The sequence below is a fragment of the Muscardinus avellanarius genome (assembly GCF_963383645.1).
Source record: "Muscardinus avellanarius genome assembly, chromosome: 11".
Taxonomy (NCBI): Eukaryota; Metazoa; Chordata; class Mammalia; order Rodentia; family Gliridae; genus Muscardinus; species Muscardinus avellanarius.
The window spans coordinates 73,469,495-73,480,465 of record NC_137797.1 but is presented as its reverse complement, the minus strand read 5'-3'; positions in this window follow the sequence as shown (position 1 = coordinate 73,480,465).

Sequence of the window (10,971 nt, the reverse complement as noted above, 5' to 3'; positions counted from 1 at the left end):
AAACACTTTTTAAAAAGGCCTGGGGTGTGGCTCGGTGGTAGAATGCCCTTGGGTTCAATCCCAGTACCACAAAAGAAAAGGAAAGGAAGACATGGCCACATGTGTGCTCTCTTTGCCCGCCCTGGTGTATGTGCTGCACACCACATTTGTGTCTCCAGGCTTTTCCTTTTGAAGTCTGTGAGCAGCCTGGACATTCTACTCACTGCCTCGCACATTACTCAGACCTGCCAGCTGGCCCATTCGTCATGTCGCGTCACCAGAGTCTGGGCTGTGTGTTTGGCTCTGCCGGCCGCGCCCGAGAGGCCCTTCTCCTGGAATGCCGGGGTCCTTGCTCCCCAGCTGCTCCTCCGCTTCTCACCTCCAGCCCGTGGGAGTCCTCTGCCCACGGACTCAGCTCTTGATCTTTGTCCTGTGTGCCTTTGACACATCACAGCCACCTCTGATGGGTCAGCTACTGTCAGGCACTTAACTCTCATCCACAGCAATTTGCTCTTCGCTGAGCTTCCTGAGGACGGGACCTGCCTCCTGGGTCTGCTCCGCTGCTTTGTACCGCCGTCCACCCTGTGTTGGACAACTGTCGACGTGTCTGGGCCCAGAGATGAATCCAGCCCTGACTGAATGAGGGCTCAGGGTGGCCTCACATGAGTGAAGGTGACTAGAAAACAAGGTGACGAGCCGGGTGTGGTGGCTACGTTTGTAAAACCAGTACTTGGGAGGCTGAGACAGGAGGATCGCAGGTTCATGGCCAGCCTCAGCTACTTAGTGAGGCCCTGTTTCAAAATAAAGAATAAAAAAATGGGTCTGAGGGTATAGCTCAGAGGTAGAATGTACCTGGGTTCAACCCCCGGCACCACCAAACAAAACAAAACAAAAAACAAAACAAGGTGACAAGATGGATTCCGTGAGCTATGGTGCTGCAGAGTTTGTATGGAGATGACTGATGGATGACTGACGGGTGTTGGGTGGCAGCGGCATCCAGGGACTTCCCAGAAGTTGCCTTTTCATAGCAAACCACCCCCCCCACCGCTTTTGCTGGTGGTTCTAGGGATTGAATACAGGAGCATTATACCTCTGAGCTATACCTCTAGTCCCAAGCTTTGTTTATTTTTTTATTTTGAAATGGGGTCTCCCTAAGTTACTAAGGGCTGGTCTTGAACCTGAAACTTTCCTGTCTCAGCCTCCTAAGTGCTGGGATTATAGGTGTGCACCACCAGACTTTTTTTTCTTTTTGGGGGGTGTGTGTGTATGTGTGTGTGTGTGTGTGTGTGTGTGTGTGTGTTACTGGGGGTGGAACCCAGGGGCTTTCTACCTCTGGGCTATACTCCCAGACCTATTTTCTATTTTATTTGGAAACAGGGTCTAAGTTGCTGAGAGCCTCACTAAGTAGCTGAGGCTGGCTTCGAACCTGTGCGATCCTCCTGTCTCAGCCTCCCAAGTGCTGGGATTACCAGTGTGCACCACCACGCCCAACTAACACCACACTCTTTTTAGTTATGTTATATGTATATTTGGGGCCAGTGGAAACTGGGAGTGGGTGCTTAACCTCCCTAGCCCACTGCTATGGTTTGTCTATTTTTTTTTTCAGGGGAGAGTGCGAACACAGTCTCCCACTACCACAAATTATGCAGTCGAGTTTCCCACATTTGGGGAATTCGCAGGGGTCAGCACATCCAGAGTGCATTGGATAAGCCTCGCCCTAGGAAAACCACCTTCATGATCAAGGTATCTCCCCTGCCAGGTAAGTATGGTTTGTCTATTTTGTATATGGTTTGTCCCCTAAAGGCTCATATGTTACAGGCTTGGTCTCAGCATAGGGGTAGAGGTCACTGGCTGCCTTCCAAGAGGATTAGGGGGTCCCTGTGGGACTGCTTGGTGAGTTCTCATGAAGGGTTGCCATATACACAAGAAGCAAGCCTTGCTCTGGCATTGTGTCTGTGAAGTAACCTCTTGCTCCCCAATGCGCCCTGCTATGATGCCATACGCTGCTAGGCCTTCACCAGAGGTCAAATGCATGACATTGTGCACTGTTAGACTTCCATCCTTTAAAAGTAAAGAAAAGTGCCGGGCGTTGTGGCGCACACTTATAATCCCCGCGCTTGGGAGGCAGAGACAGGAGGACCGCGCGCTGGCTTAGGAGACCCTGTTTCCAAATAAAAATGTAAAAATAGGTCTGGGAGTGTAGCCCGGAGGTAGAAGGGCTTCCAGGAACCCCAGTACCACCAAAAAAAAAAAAAAAGTAAAGAAAAATTAACTCTTTTCTTTCATTTTTATTTTGTTTTTAAATTTTGTATGTGTTTGTATGTGTATGTGTGTGTGGTGCTGGGGAATGGGCATTCTACCTCTGAGCTACACCCAAAACCCTTTTTATTTATTTTTTATGTTTTGAAACAAGGTCTCACTAAGTTGCTGAGAGTCTTGTGCAGTTGTTGACACTGTTCTCAAACCTGTGATTCTCCTGTCTCCGCTTCCCAAGTACTAGGGTTACAGACATATGCCACCATGCCCAACTCTTAAACTTTTTTTCTTTATAAAGTTTTCCAGCTTCTGCTATTTTGTTATAGTAGCATAAAACAGACAAATACACCATGCTTTGGTACCAACACTACAAGAGGCAGCCACCACAGGGATCAGACAGAAGCCAGGATTCCAGCATCTTCTGAATCCACAACATAACAGATGACTCAACTTCATTCTGCTTTTTTAGCATCCCAGAGTAACCACCTGCCTACATTTTTGCCAGCTGTGCTAATGTTTATTTTACACCGCCCAGCAGTGATGATAAAGAAAATTGCTATTACAGGTCCTCAAACTCCACTGGCTTTGGAGAGCAGTCTAGAGGCACGGCGTGAACAAAGAGACGAGGACGAGACAGACTGGTGATACAGAGGCTCAGAGAGACAGCCAGGGAGTGCGCAAGGCGAGGCCTGAGGCCAGCCGGCAGCTGGTGCTGATGGAGGCCAGCTTCCTGCCCTGGGTGTGGTGGCCTCCCAAAGAAAGGTCAGGACAATAGGGCCAGGAGGAGTGGCTCCTGATTCACGTGTGAAAATCTACCACCTGCCGGGCGTGGTGGCGCACGCTTGTAATCCCCGCGCTTGGGAGGCTGAGACAGGAGGATCGCGCAGGTTCGAAGCTAGCCCCGCGCGCTGGCTTAGGAGACCCTGTTTCCAAATAAAAATGCAAAAATAGGTCTGGGAGTGTAGCCCGGAGGTAGAAGGGCTTCCAGGAACCCCAGTACCACCAAAAAAAAAAAAAAAAAATCTACCACCTGTCGTGATTACAAAGGTAGTTGGGTTATGGGAAACCTCCCGCTCTCACGCATTCGTTCATTCGTTCTTTACCTGGTGAACAGTAACTGAGCGCCCCTGTGTGCCAGACACTGTGCCAGGCCAGAGGGAAAGACAGACAGAAGGAAGCGCACACGAGCTGTGAGTGGAGGCAGCAGCACGAGGCTGAGAGCGGAATCCTGAAGCCAGGCTCCCCTGTGCTGCGCTCACCAGCTGTGCAGCCCAGGCAAGTTCCCAGGCGCCTCTGCGCCTCTGTCTCCTCTCCAGATGTAAAATAGAGTGAGCAAAAACTCCTGTGAGGACTGAGTTAATACAAAGCTGTGCGTGTGTGTGTGTGTGTGTGTGTGTGTGTTACTGGGGATTGCACCCAGGGGCTTCCACTTCTGAGCTATATCCCCCAGCACTTTTTTAAAATTTTGAAACAGTCTCACTAAGCTCCCAAGGGCCTCACTAAATTGCTGAGGCTGGCCTCAAACCTGCGATCCTCCTGTCTCAGCTTCCCAAGTACGGGATGACAGGCATGTGCCACTACATCTGGCTTCACAAAGCTTTTAGAACAGTGTCTAGCACCTACCAAGACCACGTAAGTGTTTGTTAAAAAATAGAAACACAAGCCAGGTGGGTGACACATGCCGCCTGTAATCCCAGTATCTGGTAGGCTGAGACAGGAAGGTCGCAGGTTTGAGGCCAAGATGCAGTAATTTAGGAAGTCCCCGCTTTAAAATTAAAAATAAAAATGACTAGGGGGTGTAGCTCAGAGATAGAATGCCCCTGGATTCAATCCCTAGGAACATGCAAACACACACACACACACACACACACACACACACACACAACACGGCCTGATTTAGATTTAGGTAGGATGGTTAAGGTAGGCCTCCCTGAAAAAAACTGGCATTTAAAAGAGTCTCAGCTGGAAGTGGTGGCGCATACCTATAATCCTTATATTTGAAAGGTTGAGACAAGAGGATAACAGGTTCCAAGCAACTTAGTGAGACTTTTAAAGATGTTTAAAAGTCTAAATTTTGGGGGGTCTGGGGATAAAACCCAGGGGCATCTGGCCTCCAAGGTACACCCCCCTGCCCTATTTTGTATTCTTTATTTTACTGTACTGAGGGTGGAACTCAGGACTTTTCTACCTCCAGGCTATCCTTCCAGATCTATTTTATACTTTATTTGGAAACAGGGTCTCACTAGGTTGCTGAGAGCCTCACTAAGTAGCTGAGGCTGGTTTTGAACCTGTGCGATCCTCCTGTCTCAGCCTCCCAAGGGGTGGAATTACAAGCCTGCGCCACCACACCCAGCTCATATTCTTTATTTTGCAACAGGGTCTCACTAAGTTGCAGGGGGCCTCATTAAGTTGCTGAAGCTGTCCACAAACACACTGAATGCTGGGATTACAAGTGTGTGCTTCCACGCCCGGCTAAAAGTTTAAATTTTAAAGACTTATACTTCAGTATTTCCAGTTCTTTGTGATGGATGGTCCTTTAGTCAGTCACACTGCCTGACGTACTTGGTTTGGGTTCAGATAACGCCTGGTTTCTGAGGGTGTGCCCCTGCAGCTGGAGGAACCGAGCTTTGCTCTGGAGGAAGTTTAGGACTTCAAGGGGGAGCAAATCCATGGCTACAGCCTCCTGGGCTTTGTGTTCTGTTAGATGAGACCACTGCAGCTGCCCGTGGGAAGACAAGAGGCTGAACTGAGACAGCTGACCTCCCCCGAGAGCCACCAGTGAGCCCATCCTGTGCAGGCTCTGTAGGACTAAGCCCCAGCCAGGGAAACTGGCCCCTGGCTCCTCCTCCTCCCCCTTCTTCTTCATGTATGTATGTGTGTGTGTGTGTTACTACAGCCTCCCTTTCTATTTTTTATTTTGAAACATAGTCTCTCTAAATTACCCCATGCTGGCTTCAAATCTGCCATCCTCCTGTCTCAGCCTCCCAAGTACTGGGATGACAGGTGTGCGCCTGGAATCTCCTTCCGACTCCCATCCTGAGGTTCCCTGTGATCCCCGGGGCCCTGCAACGCCCTCCCTCCTGAAGTAACCCTCTGGGCCTTGCCACCTGCCCCTGCCATAAAAATCCCCTACCGTCATTACCTCCAGGCTCTTCCTATTTTTCCCCCTAAAGGAGCCATTAGAACTATGCGTTAGAATCTTCCCAAATTGTGGATCCACACAACAGGGCCTTACAGACCGCTGGAACTCACGGAGTGACAAGCAGCCACGTACTCCAGCAGGTTGGTGCGGGGCGGGGAGCATATTCAGGGCCAGGGAACTTGGAATAACCCTGCTAACAACTAGCCTTCTCCCTAAGCTGGCCTGGCTGGAGGCCACCACTGGGAAGACGGTAGTGGGGGCTGCACGCCTCGCCCCGTGGCACACTGCACTGCCCCAGATGGACGCAAGAGCCAGGAGCCACCCAAGTGCTTCTCGTTCAAATCCCTGCTGATCAATGAGGAAACTGAAGGCCAGGAAAAGCAGAGGTCTTGCCCCAGGCCGTGTGGCTGCTGAGGGGTCAGGCTCCCCAAACACACACAGTCCTGCTGGCTGTCAGCCAGGCATGGTGACACACAACCTGTAATCCCAGTACTTGGGAGGCTGAGACAGGAGGATTACAGGTTGCAGGCCAGCCTCAGCAACTTAGTGAGGCTGTCAGTAACTTAAGAGAGACCCTGTTTGTACCAGTATTGGGAACGGCCTCGGAAAATTTGGGAAAGCTCTGATTATTAATATATTTCAAAAGAAAATAATTGATATTTCAAAAATAGTTGTATCAAAATGGCGGCAGACATGGGTGAGGGGCAGATCTGTGCAAGGACTTGACCTCTGCCTAAAACAGGCAGTTATTCCAATGTGAATTAACCTAGCTCAAAACAATTACCAAGTCAATAGAGGAGAGCTAGGACTTCTGCTTTCTAAAGAGATCTACATGATGATCTAGGGAGGATGCGGCAGGGTTTGACTTTGCCCTTCAGGAAAGGAGCCGCCTTGCCACATCTGGTTGGGGGAGGTACCTTACAGGGTTAAGGGGAGGTACCTTACAGGGACGTTCACTATGTCAGAGTCACGCAAACAAGATGGAGGTCATGGGTATAAAAAGTCCAGTCCACGTGTGGTCCCTTTGGTGTATCCATTTCGAGTCACCCTCCATTGCCAGTCTGGTTTGGAGCTGTATTTCTATTTTCTGTATTTCTTTTTTTTTTTTTGTGGTGGTACTGGGGTTCCTGGAAGCCCTTCTACCTCTGGGCTACACTCCCAGACCTATTTTTATATTTTTATTTAGAAACAGGGTCTCCTAAGCCAGCGCGCGTGGCTGGCTTCAAACCTGCGCGATCCTCCTGTCTCTGCCTTCCAAGCGCGGGGATTACAAGCGTGCGCCACCACACCCGGCTATTTTCTGTATTTCTATCTTTCTAATAAACTTCTTTAAATCTTCAGCAACTGTCCAAGCTATGCATATTTATTCTTAGCTTAGGACAAGAACCCACGGTAATTTTCTGTTTTTGGACATTTTTGGGTTTTGTTGTGGGTTGGGAAAAAGTGTGTCTGGGACCCTCGCAGGGGTTCCCTGGGAACAGTTTCCTCAAACCATATTCCACCATTCCGTAACACTGTTTCAAAATAAAAACTAAAAAGGGCTGGGGGGTGTAACTCAGAGGTAGAATGTCCCTGGATTCAATAACCAGTACCAACAAAAATTTTTGCTATCACAGTCGCAGCAAAAAAGTCACTCTCCACAGCTCCTGCTAAGTGGCTCAAGTCCCCTACGTGCCAGGAAAACACGCCCTGTTCCCCACTCAGCAGCCCAGAAACAGCTCTGCTGTCCGCAACTCATTCAGCAAGAAAACTGAGTCCCCGGGCACCGTCAGGGGACCAGAACAAGGCAGGTGTGTCAGGGCGAAGCCCCTGGGCCAAGGTTCACATTTGCCATCCTCACGCACATAGGCACCCAGAATCCCACACCTCCCAGCGCACCGAGCTCCGCTGCTTCCTGCTCCCGGGGCCCTGGGCTCCTTCCTCAGTGTTGTACCTACTGCTGCCAGGAGCATCCCTCTCGCGCCAACAAGGCCAACCAAGGCCATCTGCTCCAGGAAGGGCCCCAGGCAGGGGAGAGAAGCCACTCGAGAGCAGCTGAGTCACAGGGTCTTCTCCGAGTAATCCAGCGTCATCATGTGGCAGGATGGTGGCCGCCCACCTCCTGGGCCGCTCACCCTTCGCCCTCAGGTGCCGTCGGGCTGGACTACAGGAAGGGTACCGCTCGGTCTTGAGGAGTCTAGGATCTGAGAGGAGGATGCCTCACGCGGCCGGGGCAGCTGGGCAGGCCTAGTGGACATATGAGAAGACCGATACTGTGTGTGCTGGGCAGAGCACAATAGCCTATCTTGGTAATGTGTACTTTCTGGTCTGTAGATCTATAGACAAGAAGGAATAGTTAAGAATGGCCAGATCAGAGTTTGCTTTGGCCGCCGTCAGTCATACGTATCTGAAATGCAGGTGGCTTGTGCCATGGTGAGCTGGGCACACTCCCTAGAGGCAGAGCTATTGCACAGGGTCGCAGGTGAGTGGGGGTGGAGGCGCCATGGGCCTGCCTTCCAACACCAACAGCTCTAGGCCTCAATGCTGGGATGGAGCCCTCGGTGTCTACCACCCTCTGGTCTTGACCATGAAGCATAGACCTGGCTGGGTGGACTGTTTCATGAGGGCTAGGACAACCTGTCCTGATGACAGAGCCCTATCGCACCCATAGTAAATGTGTATAAATGAAGGGTTCAGCCGGGTGCAGTGGTGCACACCTATACCAGTACTTGGGAGGTTGAAATGAAGGATTGGAGGTTAGAGGCCAGCCTCAGCAACTTTGCAAGACTCCATTTCATAACAAAAAAATAAATGCCGAGCATGGTGGCACACACTTGTAATCCCAGCATTTGGAAGGCTGAGACAGGAGGATCTGGGTTCGAGAACAGAACACTCAGCTACTTAGTGAGGCTCTTTGCAACTTAGTGAGACTATGTTTCAAAATCAAGAATAAAAAATAGGGCTGGGGAGCCAGGCGTGATGGCATACACTAATAACCCCCCTCACCCCCACTTAGGAGACTAAGACAAGAGGATCGCACAGGTTCAAAGCCAGTCTCAGCTACTTAGTGAGGCTCTCAGCAAATTAGTGAGACCCTGTTTCCAATAAAGCATAAAATAGGGCTGGGGGTGTAGCCTGGAGGTAGAAATCCCCTGAGTTCCACCCCTCAGTACCACACGCACACAAAAATTAGGACTAGGGGTGTAGCTCGGAAGTAGAATACCCCTGGGTTTCATCTCCAGGACTGCAAAAAAATTAAATAAATAAAATAAAAAAAGCTGAAGTTATAGTTTAGTGATAAAACACCACTGGGTTTATAATAATAACAATAATAATAAGGAGGAGGGAATTTCTATGCTGAGATCTATTCCTCAAGAGAAGACAATGAGGGCAATGGCCCCGGGCGTGCCAGGGACACACGCGAGGGCTTGGCCAGTACACATCCAGTTACTTTACCCAACACCCTGTTAATAAGCAGTTATGTGACCTTAGGTGCATCTTTTTGCATCTCCGTATCTTTGACTATAAAACAAGAATATTACCTGCATTACCTATTCTAGCACCAGGATAAACGATTATGGGAAAGTATGGAGATGGTAAAGGATAGGGGCGCTATTCAAGTCTCGATCTACTATCACTGAGTCCTGTGAATAACAGCAACTTTAAGAGATAAATCCACCCAGCGTGGCCAGTCCGCAGCAGGCCTGCCCAGTCAGCTCCAGCTCAGGGATCAGAGGGGCAAGGTGTGGAGCTCTGGGTCTATTCTATGCCAAAGAGGATTGGGCAGACAGAGGAGCAGCCGCAGACCACCGTGCCGTAGGCACAACCCTCCCTGGTAGAGCCCAAGGCTGCTCAAGCTGGGCTGTGCCCTCACTCGGAAAAAGAAGGGGAGGGGATGTGTAAAAATGATCCCTTTGTCCTATTCTCCCCCCACGCCCCCACCTATACACCCCCTCTCTGCTTTACCTCCTTTTAGGAAACAGGGCAGTCTTTTTCTCATGTGTGTGTAGGGTACTGGGGCTTAAACCTGTGGGGTGTCTACCTCCGTAGTATCCACACAATACACTCAGCCCTTTTCATTTTTTATTTTGAAACGGGATCTCACTAAGTTGCTGTACGTAGCCTCTAACCTATGATGTACCCAGCTCAGCCTCCCAAGTATGATGAATAACAGACATGTACCCTTGTACCCAGCTGGGGTTATTTATTTTTGGTAGTACTAAGGCTTGAACCCAGGGGTGTTCTATCTATGACCTACAATACCAGACCTTTTTATTTGAAATGGTCTAAGTTGCAGACACTGGCCTCAAACCTGTTACCTGCCTGTCTCATCCTCTCAAATACTGGAATGACAAGTGGGTTTTTCTCAAACCTCGATCCTCCTGTCTCAGCCTCCCAAATGCTGGGATTACAAGTGTACGCCACCACGCCCGGATAGGCAGATTTTTTTTTTTTTAAGAATGGCTCTCAGGCCACACTCCTCTCCCTCATTCCTTCCTCTCTGCAGGCCCATGAATTCCTTCACCCATCCTGGTCATCCTGAAGCTGGGACACAAGTGGGAGCCCATACACACAGCCTGGGCTGCTCATTAGGAGCAGGAGAGGACACCTCCCTGCTCTGCCCCACACCTGGGCGGTGGCAAGGCCACCAAGACCTGAGCCTGGCCCTCAGCCTCAGCCTCCTGTCCTTGGGTGGTGACCCAGCCTGGTGTCCCAGCCTCTCCACGTCTGTGTCCACCTGCCCACCTGGGCACTGTTTTCCTGTAAGGCCTCTCAAAACAGGCTCAATGATGTCTCTCCTGAGAAACTGAGGCCACAGGGGTTCGCAGGGTTGTGCAAGGCAGAAGCTCCAGTGTAGCTAGGACGTCCTGTTGGGACTCAGTGTGACCAGCACCTGTCACACTGCTGGGCTGCTGCTGTGCCGCCAGGCTGGCCTCGCCCTGGGGTCTGAGCACGGTGAAGAATGTGGCCTTGGCATTCAGGCAACGGGGCTGGGGGAGAAGAGAGCTCCTGGGACTCCTGACTCAGCAGCGCTTGGCCCTCGAGTCATGGTGGCTCAGCTCGGGAAGCTTCTGGGCCCGTGAGCTTCAAGCCCGCCCACGGGCAAGAAACTGGTTTGGTGACGCCACCAGGGGCTCCACCTCCATAGCTGCCTTGAACTCCACCCGAGTGACTGACGCTGCCCTCCAAGGCCTGCTCGTGATGGTCACCTCTGCCGCCCAGGCAGGAGCTGAAGTTTTACTGTGTCTCTAACAGCTCCGTGGCGATCACCATACCCATCTTGCAGACAAAAAAATGAAGGTAGGCAACTGTTAATTAACTTAGGTTCATTTGAAACTTGAGATAAATCCCAGCAGCTGCCTCCCTGCCAAAGGCTCTGACCCTTTATGGGAGCTGCTGGCATGTGTACCATGACCTCAGGGCCGGGAGGAGCTGGCCAGGCGGAGGCAGGGTGTGTCCAGGCATCAGCCTGAGCCAGGCTGCTAGATCTGCTGAGCAAGTGCGGGGTACACAGCGGCACCTCCTCTCCCTGCGGGCCTGGGCATACTTCCCTCCAGATGCCCTGGGGCTTGCAGCCTCAGAGCCTACTCAGGCTCATTATGGAGGGCCTGAGG